At 45.2% G+C, this 14,308-nt stretch overlaps 1 long non-coding RNA gene across 1 annotated transcript; it reads right to left on the bottom strand.

The window, feature by feature from the left end:
• Positions 1-761: 761 nt before the first annotated feature.
• LOC149859325 (uncharacterized) lies at positions 762-7,255 on the bottom strand. Its single transcript, XR_016443565.1, has 3 exons — positions 7,003-7,255; positions 5,092-5,229; positions 762-2,600 (listed from the first exon to the last, which is right to left on the bottom strand). It is a non-coding gene; the product is annotated as an uncharacterized LOC149859325 (long non-coding RNA).
• Positions 7,256-14,308: the final 7,053 nt, after the last annotated feature.

The raw sequence follows: 14,308 nt of genomic DNA on the forward strand, positions 1-14,308 counted from the left end.
ACGCTCACCTGCTCAGAAGATGGGGGAAAGTCTGAAACAACAAGGAACATCCTTCACCCACTCTAATCTCAGCATCAACGTGGGAGATCGGAGCTTGGAGCTAATCCTATTATTTCCTAGTTATTTCCTTTTCATCCACTGCTTAAGGTATAACAAGACTCTTCCAAAACCACCAGGGCTATTGGCATTAGATGGCCTCCTTTACTGGCAGAAGCAAAAAGCTGAATGGGCTGTGGAGACTGAATTACTGCCTCACCCCTGAGAAGGAGGTGTTCTCCTCTGCCCCCAGGTCAAGGCATGTGGTCTGGGCATGTCAGGAAAATGCCACCATACAGGCGGGATCAGCGTGATAGGACAATAGAGGAGCGCAGCCTCTTGCCTTGTTAACCTGGCACTTTTCAACACAACTGTATCACTTCAAAAGCAAATAAAGCCTTCCCAAGAAAGGGAGCACCAAGATGTTCCCTTGTTTCAAGTACCCGTGGCCCCTTCTCTCTCTGCACAAACAGTGCAACTCAGCCCACATGCACTCAACCAACTTCTTTCTGCCACATCAAGATATTAAGGATCTGAATCAGCTGTTTTTACAGGAGACGATTAAAACCGTCAGGCTGTTTCCCCCCTTCCTCTCTTGCCTCCCCCACCCCCCCTTTTTTTTTTTTTGCACTTGCCAACAAAAGTATTAATAGGTTCAGCTTCGAAGATGAAAAAGGAGAGCCTGGCAGGAAACTCAGCCCAAATCCCCAGGTGCAGAGTTGCGGGGAATCTGTATGCTGACCATAGCTAATGCTCCTGCAAGTGTGAAGAAAGGCTGGGAGCAACAAGTCCAGTTCAATTTGCACTGCCGCAGAATACAAACGCCAGTGTTCCTCCCAGCTCCAGGCACTCGCCACACAGCAGTGAAATATTCCCATTCAGCTCCCAAATGCAAGCAAAATAAACAACAGATCAAGTGAAAAATCAGCCGAGCCCTTGGCTTAAACGGGACCCTGTGCACTGCAGGTCCACGGGGGCTGGTTCGCTCCTCCCTTACACCAGGTTCACTTGGGGGAGTCCTGGAATTGCTCTGGAGTTACTGCCCATTTACACTGGTACAAGCACAGGGAGAATCAGGCATCTGGCACGGGACTCTCCAGCTGTTCAAAGCCAGTGTACTGTGCTGATCTGGCCTGGCAGGGCAAAAATAGGCTGAAGGGCAACACAGTGACACCAGCCTCTGGCAAGGGCAGAGGGTCTATTTTTGGCTCTGACACCAACTCCCTGGGGGATCTTGGCCCAGTCCCTTCACCTTCTGTGCCTGTTCTCCTCTGTTAAATAGGTTAATCATCCTTCCTTTTTCCCCACCCAAAATCTATCTTGTCTATTTAGACTGGAAAGGCTGCGAGGCAGGGATCATCTTTCCCACTACCACAGTCTTACTGTAATATGAATTAGGACACAGGTTTACCTTCACTTGGAGAGCTGTAAATGAACCCCCAAGATGTCAACGCAGCAGAGAGGGAGGTCCATACATCTCCCTACCTAATATTACCAAAAGCCCATAGATCAGGCTTGTGAAGTTCTCTACACTCATTCCCACAAACAGGGTGCTTTTCTTTTTCTCCTCAACTGACCAATAAGCTGTCCTGAGCCTGTGCTCCATTTCTTCTTTCCACTGGCCTAAATCAATTGAAGACAGTAGAGGTATGCCTGAATATGAATTGCAGGTGAGAGGAATCAAGTCTTTCATCACCAGTGTTTTATGAGATTGATTGCAGCCAGTGCATATTCTCACCTTTCTGGCATGTGTTGGTGCTCCTCAGATGAATACAGGTTACATGGGCAAAGTCTGAGCTGGCAACTTTTCATAAGTCTTGCCAAAGCCCTCAGATGATCAAAACTGGAAGAACTTATAAAAAAAAAAAATCAGTTTTACTCTTATATTGTTGGTACTGTGCTAACATGAGGGCTGGACTCGAACTTCCGAGGTCCCTTCCAGCCCTAATGTCTATGAAATCTATGAACATCTGGGACCCACATTTATAGCCAACAACCCTTTTCCCCCATGCAAGTTGCTTCTTTTTTTGTGCCTCTTTACACCATATTTGACCATTACACACATCTGTGCTCGTTTCTTGTACTTTGTAAGGTCTTTCATTATACATGTGCCTTCAAGCAGTGGGCATTACACCAGGTGTTGCATAGTCTGAGGCTCTGCGCCACAGTCATGGGTGGTTGAACCAACAGTATAGCCCCACTTCTTCGTTAGTCCCTTGAAGCATCCCACTTAGGTACGTAGGTGGTCCAGACCTCGCCACCTTTGCCATGGTTCATCAACTCCCAGTGGTAAGGACTTGGCTGCTGGAATGTCCATTTTTCCACCATCAGGTATCTTCTTTAGTCTCTCGTTCCACATCTGTAGTAGTGCAAGGTGCTGTACAAACTAAAATATCTGGTCCAGGCGTCAAAGATTTTACAGACTTAAGTGTGCTACCTGCCGTTGATTCCCTTGTTCCATCACCTCCATTAAAACAATGGACATCAGAGTCCCTTTCACTTTTGACTGGTGCCAAATTTGTACTTTCAGGATGTCAGCATGACACTGTTCTGAGCTGCAAAAACTGCAAGAGAAATCACTAGTCAGGTCACAGAACTATCCTGTTGGTGTGCAATTTTATAAGTGTTAAATTCTAAGCCAAATTCAAGTCAGTGCTGTGCCTTTAACCATGATTAGTACTGGGTTTTAACCAAGCAAAAGAAGGAAATTCCATTCTCTTTCATCCTATTTACCAGTGAAGAAAGATGCTGAAGGTGCCCAAAAATATATCATCAAGCAATGTGTTTGGGAGACTCCCAGCCTGTTAGGGAAAAAGCTTCCAAACAGGAGAGATTTCGGCTGTGTGCAGCTTTCCCCTGCAAGCACAGAATGTCATCTGTGCCTTCGGTAAAAAATATTGACAGAAACGCTGACAGGACCTGGACAACCACATTTGTCGGCCAGGGAGTTGTTGAAAGATCTAGATGTCCTGGACAGGCCAAAACCACCTTTCAAGAGATCAAGAGTCTTCAGGCCTCCCACAAAAAGAGCGAAAAAAAACCCCAGACCAGTTAGACAGTGGGCAGGAGTTCAGGTAATATGTGTGTGTGGGGGGGAAACCCCTTGTGAGGTTGGGCTGGTTTTCTCGGTTTTCGTTTTGATCTCAGGCCGTGGAGCTCACTTCAGAGAGGAGCAACTCCCTAGCAAATGAAAGGCCTGGGGGATTCCTGGCTCGGGAGCCGTATGAATAGTCTCTACAGGATTAGCAGGCTCCTGAAGGAGAAGAAATCATTTGCCTGAACTCTCCCACCTCCTACTACCCTCACACAATTTTTCTGCAAAAAGCCGGATGGGATCTTGCTGAGTCAGCCAGCTGGGTATGGAGCCAATTTTCATGGCTTCAGCACTGAGGAAGCCAAAATAGAGTTGCTAGTGAATAGAGCTTTAACTGAGATGTCAAAGGGGATCCCGATGCCTGCTGGGCTGCTTTTATAGCAAGCAAGAGCCCGTGCTGGCACTTTCTCACTCAGCAGGGGCGAGGTACCAAGGTTTTCAGTTGGGTTCTTCCTTCTTGCAAAATTAAAGCTAGTTTCACTGAGCAGTAACAAAAAACAAATCTGGTACAAATTTCAGAGTCTACGAAAAAGTAAAGCAAAGGACCAGCAAGGAAGAAGAAAGGGAGGAAGGAGAAGAATTAATCTCTGAACCTTCATGAGATCCCCACCAACGAAAGCAAAAGCTCATTTGACCGATTCCAAAACCTCCATTAGTAGCAGTGGAGCACTGTGCTTCAACACAACCCGCACATCAGAACAAAGCCAATATACAGCGCTATCAGTTCTGTTAGCGACGGTCCTTACGTGACCCCCACCCCACTCTTGAGTATTGGCAGGCATTACCTTGTTTAGAAAAAAAGTTTAGAAGGGTTCTAAATCCTCAGAAACAGTCCCCTTCCTGCCCCCACCCCCATTTGTGGCTAGACAAAAGCAAATACAAGCAAGGGCTCTTTCTACAATGTTTGCTCGTTTGGTTACCACTTATAGAGAGTTTTCCATATTCAAAGTGTTGAGCTGACTCAGCCTCACAGCTGTTCAGCAGCAATTATTATTTTCCCCAGGACAGAGGTAGGGACTCTGAAGCAAGTTGCAAGACCTGCTCACAGTCACACAGAGAACCAGTGTCCAAAGTTGTGTCAGAACTGTTATGCTCCCTCCAAAAATTAAAGTTGTGACAAACTGGTATTTCCTATCAAATGATTCCCAAGACTTCCATATTTTTGTTAAATGAAAAAAACTCTAAACCTCTATTCTTCAGTATTCTCCTCTGTGTAAAAAGGATTAACATTACATTAGACTCAGGAAGTGAGGCTCTCTTTTTTTTTTGCAAAACTGATTTGAGATAATGAGATCCTTCTACCGATGTGTATTTTTTTTACTTGGGTCACTATGCAAACACAATATAGCTGGGCCCTTTTCTTTAAACACTAGCAGTAAGATTCCAGCTGACAAAGTCTCAGGTGTGAACAACAGATCAATAATTAGACTCCTAGGGGCACATTTTCAATGTATGCAAAATTTGCACTTGCAAAACACCACCACACATGCTCCTCGAACAGGTGCAAAGCAACACCCTATCTTACTCACACAGCAATTTATTTATATGCACCCAACACTGGCTACCAGCACCATTTGCATGCTTACTTACCTGATCTGCAAATGAATATGTGGGGGTTTTAATTAGCTTTGCTAATCAATTAGCAGACTTGCACCAACTCAATGCCATAGACGTGTTTTGCAGGCACAGCCATTACATCCATCTTGGAAAGCATGTTCCACAAATCAGATGAAGCAAGGCAACCTTTTTTTTCCCCCCGCTAGGCTTTCAGAAAGGTGTCATTACTACACACTGAGCATACTAGAACTGCAACTGCAAGACAGTGATCGCCTTCCAAACCCTCTCCATTTACTATGTGTGGAGAGTGGCAACCTCACAAGATCTATATATACTATATGTGCTTGAGGGCCACCCCCCCTTACATATGTATAAGAACATGCTTTCAATACTCAGCTACTTACCATTTGGGAGGCTTTTTTTCCCCTCAACAGTACCTCTTTGGACTGTCTTAATTTATCCTGTGATTTTGCCCAGATGCTGAAAGGTAAGCCTGCAACTCAGCCGGTCCCCCAACACAAGAATAGTACGTGGCCAGTAACCTGAGGAACAGAAGGCAGAAAGAGGCATACGATTTTGCTTTGTGCTCATTAGTAGCTACATACACAGCTGCCTCCCATCTGCTTTCAATAGCCATGTTGATTAGAGACCACAGAGGCCAAGCTGCAAAGCATGTCTACACTTGAAATGTGTTGTGGGCTTTGTGTGCAGGAGTTAAGTAATCTGCAGTCACACTGCCTGACAATCTAGGTACTTCTGCCTTCTGTCCCTACAGTTCTGTCATATTCTAAAACCACCACACAGCACCTTGGTCAGGCATCTCTACTGCTGGACCACATGCATACTGGGAGATCTACTGGAAGGCAAAGCAATTCTGGGTTATGGAGTCAAACTGCGCAATTCCCATGATTCCTTGTTTCATCTTATTATCCATCTGTATTTTGCAAAGTAAACTAGTGGTTTTTTCAATGTGCCAGCATGGAGACGACACTGATGGTGACAGTAACTAGCATCTGACGGTGATGGTGACTACCATCTGCATGGTGACAAATGCTGCTGCTTAGTTGAGGAGATAAAGCAGACATTTCCCATTGATCTTTTTTCCTGGAGGAGCTTCACTCACTGAAGCCCAGTTTTAGGACTCAGCCAGCTTGCATTTACTGTGGGACAGGGTAGCGCTGCAAAGCTGAGACTACCAGGAGTGGCAGCAGGACTCCAGGATGTCAAAAGCCACTTTTCTCTCCAGAATTTTGTTCAGAGATTGCCTCAGGCCTTATGCCCCAAAAGATTCAGTCCAAAAAGGCAAAGGTCAAACCAAGAAAACTTGCCAAGGTAGTGCTCTCAGAGCTGATGCAGGGTTAGAAGAGAACCACACATTACATGTGCGGTGTGAAGAGCTACCGTGCCATGCAACTACAGTGCCAGAGTGCTGTTTTGGTTTCAGTCTCTTAAATCTTGCAGATCATCATAAAATATCGTGCAAACCTAACAGAATTGTGCATTCAGCTAGTGGAGGGGAGAAGGGGAATTCCTTCAGATGCTGTCATCTCTATAATTTCCAAAATATCTGTACAACATCTGCCACTGCTGTGCTACCGTGAAACTGCCTTTTATTCTGGCTACTTAACCTATAACCTGCCACTTTGGCAGTGGGAAGGACAAGGAATGTGGGAGTAACCCAGGTGTAAGAGAGACTACTAACAAGGGCCCTCATATGGGGGAGCCAGCAGGACACAACAAGCTTCAGCCATTGTGTACATATTGGTTGGGGAGGGGAAGGAGATGCATAGACGTCCCCGTGGCCACCATTTGGAACAATAAAGTTGGAAAAGGGGCTGAAAGCACCACGAGGCATAGAGAGTGCAAGACCAACAAGATGGCATCTATAATAAAGCTGTTTAATTCTCCCCAAAGCAGCCATATCGTGGTATCTCATACAGCAGCTATACTCACACCTGACTTCAGCAAAGATACAGCTCAAATCAGTGCAAACCTTAACGTCCTAGGTCCGTTCTTACCCAGGCAAAACCCTCAATAATTTAAAAGGATGCTTTGCCTAAGTAAATGCCAAGGGAGGGCCTAAGATTAACCCTAAAACTCCAAGCACCTGTTAATTTATAACCACAAATAGGATTAAAATCACTGCATTCATGGTTTACCTTTAACAGGATCTCTGGGTCCAAACCATGATCTATGCAACACATCCTACCTACAACCTAAATAACAAGATACCTGCAGCTTGGGTCTCCACTTACCTGCATCATTTAGCAGCTCCAAAAACTGACCTTAAAACACCACATCAGAAGGGCACTTACTTTTGATGCAATCCATCAAGGTGGATTTCTCTTACAAGAATCTGGAGAAAACTTCTCCATTGGCTGATCCCTTTGGCTTGTGTTTTAATTCAAAATGTTTATCTGAACTCTCCACTACTTCTTTGACACGTACATTCAATCATTTTATGTTTCCTTCTCCAAGTAGCAGTAGGGTCCCTTCATTATTTGCACATCTGTGCCAGGCGCGATGATTTTTTTTATTGCAGTCCAGCAGTCATTCCAGTAATGCAGTTTCTGTGGATCTATTTGCATCTTCTAGAAAGAATTTGGGAAAAATTAAGGATGGTTTTGAATTCAGCCCCATGTGTCTAACCTCAGAACAGCTCTCGCTGTAGGTTCATTTCTCAAGCTATTGTTTATACTAGGAATGCAAAAAGGAGATTCAAATTTTAACAAATAGAAACTCTCTCATGCCCACAGTGCAAACCACACCAGAGAATCTTGGATGCACATGAAGGGACAACTGTCTACTTTGTAACAGCTGATTCAAATTACCCACAAGCTAAAGACTAGATTGTGAAGCCCTCCTTCACAATGGCTCTTACTCCTGTGAGTAATCCCACTGAAATCAGTGGGACTGCTCCAATGAGCCGCTCCCCGCATTATGTTCATTAGGACCTAAATCTGAAGCTCACCCTGCCCTAAAGCCTGTCAGTATTTAGAAAACAGAATCATAACTAAATTTGGCACAAACTAAAACCATTGGACCTAAGCTTTTGTGCATTTTGGGATCTGGATGTCAAGTTTGTATCTTATGCCCATCTCTAGTTAAAACATTCCTTCCTAGTTAGTGATCTGCTCCCGGCCACGTGATACTAGTTGAGTTAAGAAGCATTAAATTCCCAGGGACATATTGCATTCATTATAACATGCCGTTATTGACTTACAAGGCTGCTAATTCCCGAGGTCCAATTAACCCCTCAAAACCACTAACATAAGCCTGGCAGTTGCTACATTACAAAGCCGCACAAAGGAATTCCAGTTGTTGAACTGACTCCTAGGGACAACAAGAGATGGAATAGAGAGATCTTCCTTCACTGTTCTTCCATGAAATGTAGTACCTGCTTAGCAGGCTGTTTTGCCTATGGCAGCATGATTTGGATCTCTGTCCAGAAGCAAAGGTGACACATGCATGGAAACGACTGCTCACATATGTGGCGAGGGTAAGGAAAATGGGGATTGAATACATTAAATCGGAGTTCCAGAAGAAAAACCACCCCAATAATTTGGACTAGTGGTCATTTGGGTTGGCTGTATCAGTGGAGGACAGAAGCAGTCCAGGATGCTTTTAGGGACAGGGGAGATGTGGAAAACTTTACTTTCCTCCAAAATTAAAGGCTACATTGTGAATCTTTAGGGATGGAGAAAATCCAGAGGTACTTTGGGTAGACCAACACACAGGTTTTTAGCACCAGATTCAAGGCAGTAAGCTCCCTTGCACAGCACAATTATCTAGGTGTAAGGGTCTATATATTGACCACATTTAGATCCATAAACCACCATGACAGCCGTGGAACCATGCGGTCACTACACCCAGTGTGAAAAAAAATCCAAGCACACAAAACAATTAGTTGAGAGGCTGTAGCCCTGATCCTAGCAGAGGAGACCAGAGTCTGATCAGCTTTAGGAAAACACTGCAGAAAACCTTCCTGCTCAAAAAGGTCTTTCCACCATGCAGATGATACTCAGAGCCCTGACACCACTTCTGCCTCTGCAAAAAAGGGAAAATCGTATGACAAAAACCCCCTCCACCACCAAGCCTTTCATCCTATTCTCTGCTCCATCACTGACTTGCTGCTAATCATTTCATGCCTGGGTGCTCTTCCTTCCCTTCCTATTCATACCGAGTATCCTTCAGGGCAGGAGCACTGGGAAACTATAGGCCAGTTAGTCTTACCTTGATCCTGGGTAAGCTTTTTGAGAGAATTATCCTGGTGCATGTCTGCGAGGGGTCAGGGAGGGTCGGGGGGGAGGGGCAGGGAGATCATGCTTCAGGGCAACCAACACGGGTTCATCAGTGGCAGGTCCTGTCAGACCAACCTGGCGGCCTTCTATGCCCAGGTCACCAAATCCTTAGATGCAGGGGTAGCAGTGGACATCGTCTTTCTGGACTTTCGGAAGGCCTTCGACACTGTCTTTCACCCCGTTCTCATTAAGAAACTGAGGGACTGTGGTGTCGACACCCACACAGTCAAATGGGTCACCAACTGGCTGGAGGGCCACACCCAGAGAGCGGTGGTGGACGGGTCCTTCTCGACCTGGAGGGATGTGGGCAGTGGGGTCCCCCAGGGCTTGGTCCTCGGGCCCGCACTGTTCAACATCTTCATCAGTGACTTGGACGAGGAGGTAAAAAGCACCTGTTCAAATCTGCTGATGACACTAAGATGTGGCAGGGACGTAGGCACACTAGAAGGGAGCAATAGGCTGCAATCAGACCTAGACAGGTTACAGGGGTGGACAGATGAGAACAGGATGGGATTCAACACCGACAAGTGCAAGGTGATGCACCTGGGGAGGAAGAACCAGCAGCAGACCTACAGGTTGGGGAACTCTCTTCTCGGCAGGGCAGAGGCAGAAAAGGATCTTGGAGTCATCACTGATGCCAAGATGAACATGGGCCGGCAGTGTGGGGAGGCAGTGAGGAAGGCCAACCGCACCTTGTCCTGCATCCACAGATGCATCTCGAGCAGGTCCAGGGAGGTGATCCTCCCCCTCTGTGCGGCACTGGTCAGGCTGCAGCTGGAGTACTGCGTCCAGTTCTGGGTGCCACACTTCAGGAGGGATGTGGACAGTATGGAGAGGGTCCGGAGGAGGCCACTCACATGATCGGGGGCAGCAGGGCAGGCCCTACGAGGAGAGGCGACGGGACCTGAACCTGTTCAGCCTCCACAAGAGAAGGCTGAGGGGGGATCTAGTGGCCCGTTACAAACTAGTCCGAGGGGACCAGCGGGCATTGGGGGAGTCCCTGTTTCCTTGAGCACTACCAGGGGTGACTGGGAATAACGGTCACAAGCTGGTAGAGGGGAGATTCAGACTAGACATCAGGAGGCGCGACTTCACGGTCAGGGCGGCTAGGATCTGGAACCAACTTCCAAGAGAAGTGGAGCTGGCTTCTACCCTGGGGGTCTTTAAGACAAGGCTTGACAATCACCTTGCTGGGGTCGTTTGACCCCGGTACTCTTTCCTGCCATGGCAGGGGGTCGGACTTGATGATCTGCTTAGGTCCCTTCCGACCCTACTTACTATGAAACTCTCGTTAGGTCTATGCACAGCACTTAGCACAACGGGGTTCTGACTCTCAGGTGGTGAGTTAAAGTAGGAGCCAATAAAAAACATTCCCCTGTATAATTCTAAAGCCTTAAGTCAAATAAAAATACTTTGCTGGACCATCAGCTAATGTAGTTCACCAAGTTTCAGGTGCTACACACACTTACCCAAGTGCTCTCATAGTGGTAGAACTAAAAACAGAACCCAAATCCATCTCAAGTCAAGGAACCATGTGAATAAAAAGGTCTGAAGATCCTGAATTGCTTCTGCCCCACAAAAACCTTGGGGGAGGAAGGGGACATGCCTCAGTTATGATCTGAGCCCATCTCTGCGCAGGTCAAGTGAAACCTGTCAACTTATCCCTGAGTTTTGCCGCAGTTCCTCATGGCTGCTAGTGAAGCACTACCAGTCACAGATTCCAAGCAAAGGCCATTAGACCCCCGAGGTGTTCACACAAAGCATGAAAGCAGGAAAACTGACCTCTCACATTAATATCCTCATGTGCCAGAGTGGCTAAGTCATTTAAACACAGACAGATATCAGTTGAGCTGCAGCGCATGGACAGAGGCACGGTTCCCAGAAGAAACGCATTAGCTGGGAGATTCACATGTGTGCATCAGGAAGTCAACCAGGATGGAGAGAAAAGGCCAGATACAGCCCTAATGCAAGCTGATGTGGGTCCCCCACATCGGCTTCACTGGGATCTAAGCCAGTGTGTAGGCCTCAGAAAGCATGACAAGTATCTGACTCCAAGTATATTAGAATCACACAGCCCAGAAATTCATCATTTACCCACGTGGCCTGGCAAAGAGCGAGACAGGCAAAGGCTAATATACCCACAATGACCCAAAAGAATGAGGAAGAGGGCTGGCCCAGAGGGATATGAGAACGGTAGAGGTCAAACTTTTAAAGAAGCTCAGCTGCCACTTAGACACCGAAATCTCTGGGCTGCAGTCTCAGAGCTCCCTGTGTTAGGTGCACCTTGGAAGCAGAGCTCTTAAGGGATTGGGGCCAATGGAAACCCCAAGGGCTGACAGCTTGTTGGAAACCTAGCTGTTTTTTATGGATGTACTGGGATCTGAAATCTTTCCAAGATCTGGCTACCGATGTGGAGGGCAGAGTCCTGGGATATCTGAGCCCAGGTTCTATTGAAAAATGGATCCTAGGTCCCTGGCTGCAATAAGGCCAAAGTTAACAGTAACCTAAATTCATTGTCATATATTTTTAAAACCCCCCACAAACTAATTGCCTGAGCAAAGATATATAACCCATTCTGCTTGAGGGCTGCACTAACAAAGCCATTAAAGTGTCTTGCTATTGCTTCAGTGGCATAAGTTCAAGCCCCACTGGAGCCTCATACTGAAAACTAGCCCACTGTCAGCCTGGCTGATACTGGGTACTTGGTTGTTTAGGCTGAGGAGTCAAAAGACAGCCAGATACAGTGCTAGACATATGACTCCCTGGTATGCTGTCGGCTACAGAAACTGGTGTGCCCTTAACCAAGCTAGCCATTGGACAGGTAGGCCTGTAGGAGCCTTTGACATAGCTATGTCTAACTTCTTTCAGGACATAAGCCAATCTTTTGCTAGGAAAAGAGGGTAAGAAAAAGGTTCTCTCTGGGGTGGAGGTTATCCCCACAACCACCTATGAAAAAAAAGTTAGAATAAACTACTGAAGTCAGGATTATGAGCTATCTATTACAGGAGTCCCATCCCAAATAGCATATCCTATACTCCTAGGATGGTTGTTAGTTGTTTCATGCGAAGTAAAAAATGAGCAGTCTCAGTCTAATCCAATTAAACCATTAAAAAATGTATCTGATGACATACTGGGTTCTCTGTTACTTGACGTTTTTATATCTGGATTGAATGCTCCTAAAAGATGGGATCTAACAGCTAGAAGTGAAGGCAGTGATTCTCAACCAGGATACTGCAGCACCCTGGGGTGCTTTGAGATCCTTTCAGGGGTGCTGTACAGTGCCATGCAACATGAGCACTGTTAGATGCACAAACATGATTCACAAGATAAAACCAACAGTTTCAAACAAGAATCCATCATAGTGTTAAAAAGTTTTGATCTGCTGTGGTCTTTTCAAGTTCTTTGCAACAGAAAAAGTGCTCTGTTATTGTCCCATAGTCCAAAAATGAGAGAAAACTAAGAGCTGGTGTTTTCCAAGGGGTGTCTTGAACCTAATGAGGTTGAGAACGACCAAGTTAAGGGCTTGATGCCTGAACCACTTGACTAAATTCTATGGACACATGCTGTAGAGCAGATCGGGCTATAACACACTGAATTGTCTCTTCTTAAAAACCATGGATCTCCATAGAAGTTTCCACTGACACCAAACAGCACTGATGATCTTTAAGCAGAGACTAGATGGGTGCAATGACTGAATTGTGCACAGAATGATGAACATCTTTGGAGGGAAACACGTGACCGAAGACCTTCCTTCAAGCACATACACAGAATCATCACATCCAGAAAGTTAAATACAGTCAAAATTTGCCAGTCCTTAAAAACAGCAGCTGAAAACTGAAGTTGATCATTTCCTACTGGATATATTTGTGAATATATTTATTTTATAATCTTGTGAGAAAAATTCCAGGATGTAAGTAAGAAGCCAGGAAAGAGAGAAAGAAAGAAAACAAATTTGAAATGGGAATATTTTATGTGCAGTATTAAATCTCCAGCACACAATGAATCATGCAGTTCTTGGTCTAACAAGGAGGACTCCAGAAAGTCTGTAGTAAAAAGGGGTCACTGGAGACTCTAAGAAATATGACAAACTTGGTCCAAAATGCACAAAAGAAGCTTCTCCCCCCCCACCCCCAAATCCTTCCTATGGTAAGAAAATTCTCTCAAAATATAATCCTAATAACTGTTTTATTTGCATAGCACCTTTCATAACAAGAAACCACCTCACTGTGCACAGTATGACAAGTTACAGCATGGCTAAAAATAGATTATAATAGAATAAAATAGAACAAAAAGATTCAAATATACATGTGGGAGTAAAAATTGTATAGGTATGCAGACATTCATGCACACATATGCAAGTGTGTACACACACACACACACACACACACAATTTAACCATGTATTCATAAACACTGTAATGTGTAGTTGGCTATATGCATATAAAATAGTTATACAATGTCTTATCTGTCTTGTCCGACCTGGTGCATACCAAAATGGGTGCATCCTATGCCAAAGGCAGTGAAAGTTTTGCTATCATCTTTATGGGATCAGGATTCCATTGTGTGTATTCTACAAGCACTTCTGACCACCCCTTCACACACAGAAGTGATTATTATAGTCGTGTCTCTCTTATTAATGTTTCTTAAAAATGTGAAATAATGAAAAATTATCCTAGGGGTTCAATCTGGAACCTGTTAGATGGGTAAAATACTCACTGATGTATTGATCTCCCAAGGAGGTCTTTGGGCCATACCCATCATGGAGACAGAGCAGAACGGACAAAGCAGCCACGCTAAAAGCAACTGCTCCAATGCAGACATGGCATTTTTAATCTGCTCACACACTTGCATTGACTGGACAAAGCAATACATTTGCAGCAGACATGTTAGATTTTGGGGATGTTCTAAAAGGGAAGGAGACCCAGGAAAAATAGCTGAGAGCACTGTTTGGATACATAGCGTGCACTATTGTAACGGTTCCCTACCAAGCCTGTCTGCACTAAGTACCTAGTCCTTTAGCACTTGCTCCAGAGGAGTAATGTCATGAGCTAGCAAGCAACTGTACACTCATTTTCTGACACAGATCACATCCAGAATGGGACAAAACATGGACTAGTATAAGAGCAGAATTACCTAGGGAAGCAAAACAACGGGCGGTAAGGTCACAACATCCATCTGTTGGGGAGGTTTGTGAAATTCAGCAGGTTCATTACTTCTGTTCTCTCTGCAAACAACTTTTCATTCAAATTCTCTCAAAATCAGTGACATTGTGTAATTAATTATTAAAAAGTTTTGGTAGTGCCCAGCTAAGATCAGGGCCG

The sequence above is a fragment of the Crocodylus siamensis genome, chromosome 7 (assembly GCF_052110815.1).
Source record: "Crocodylus siamensis isolate JL-2025a chromosome 7, ASM5211081v1, whole genome shotgun sequence".
NCBI lineage: Eukaryota > Metazoa > Chordata > Crocodylia > Crocodylidae > Crocodylus > Crocodylus siamensis.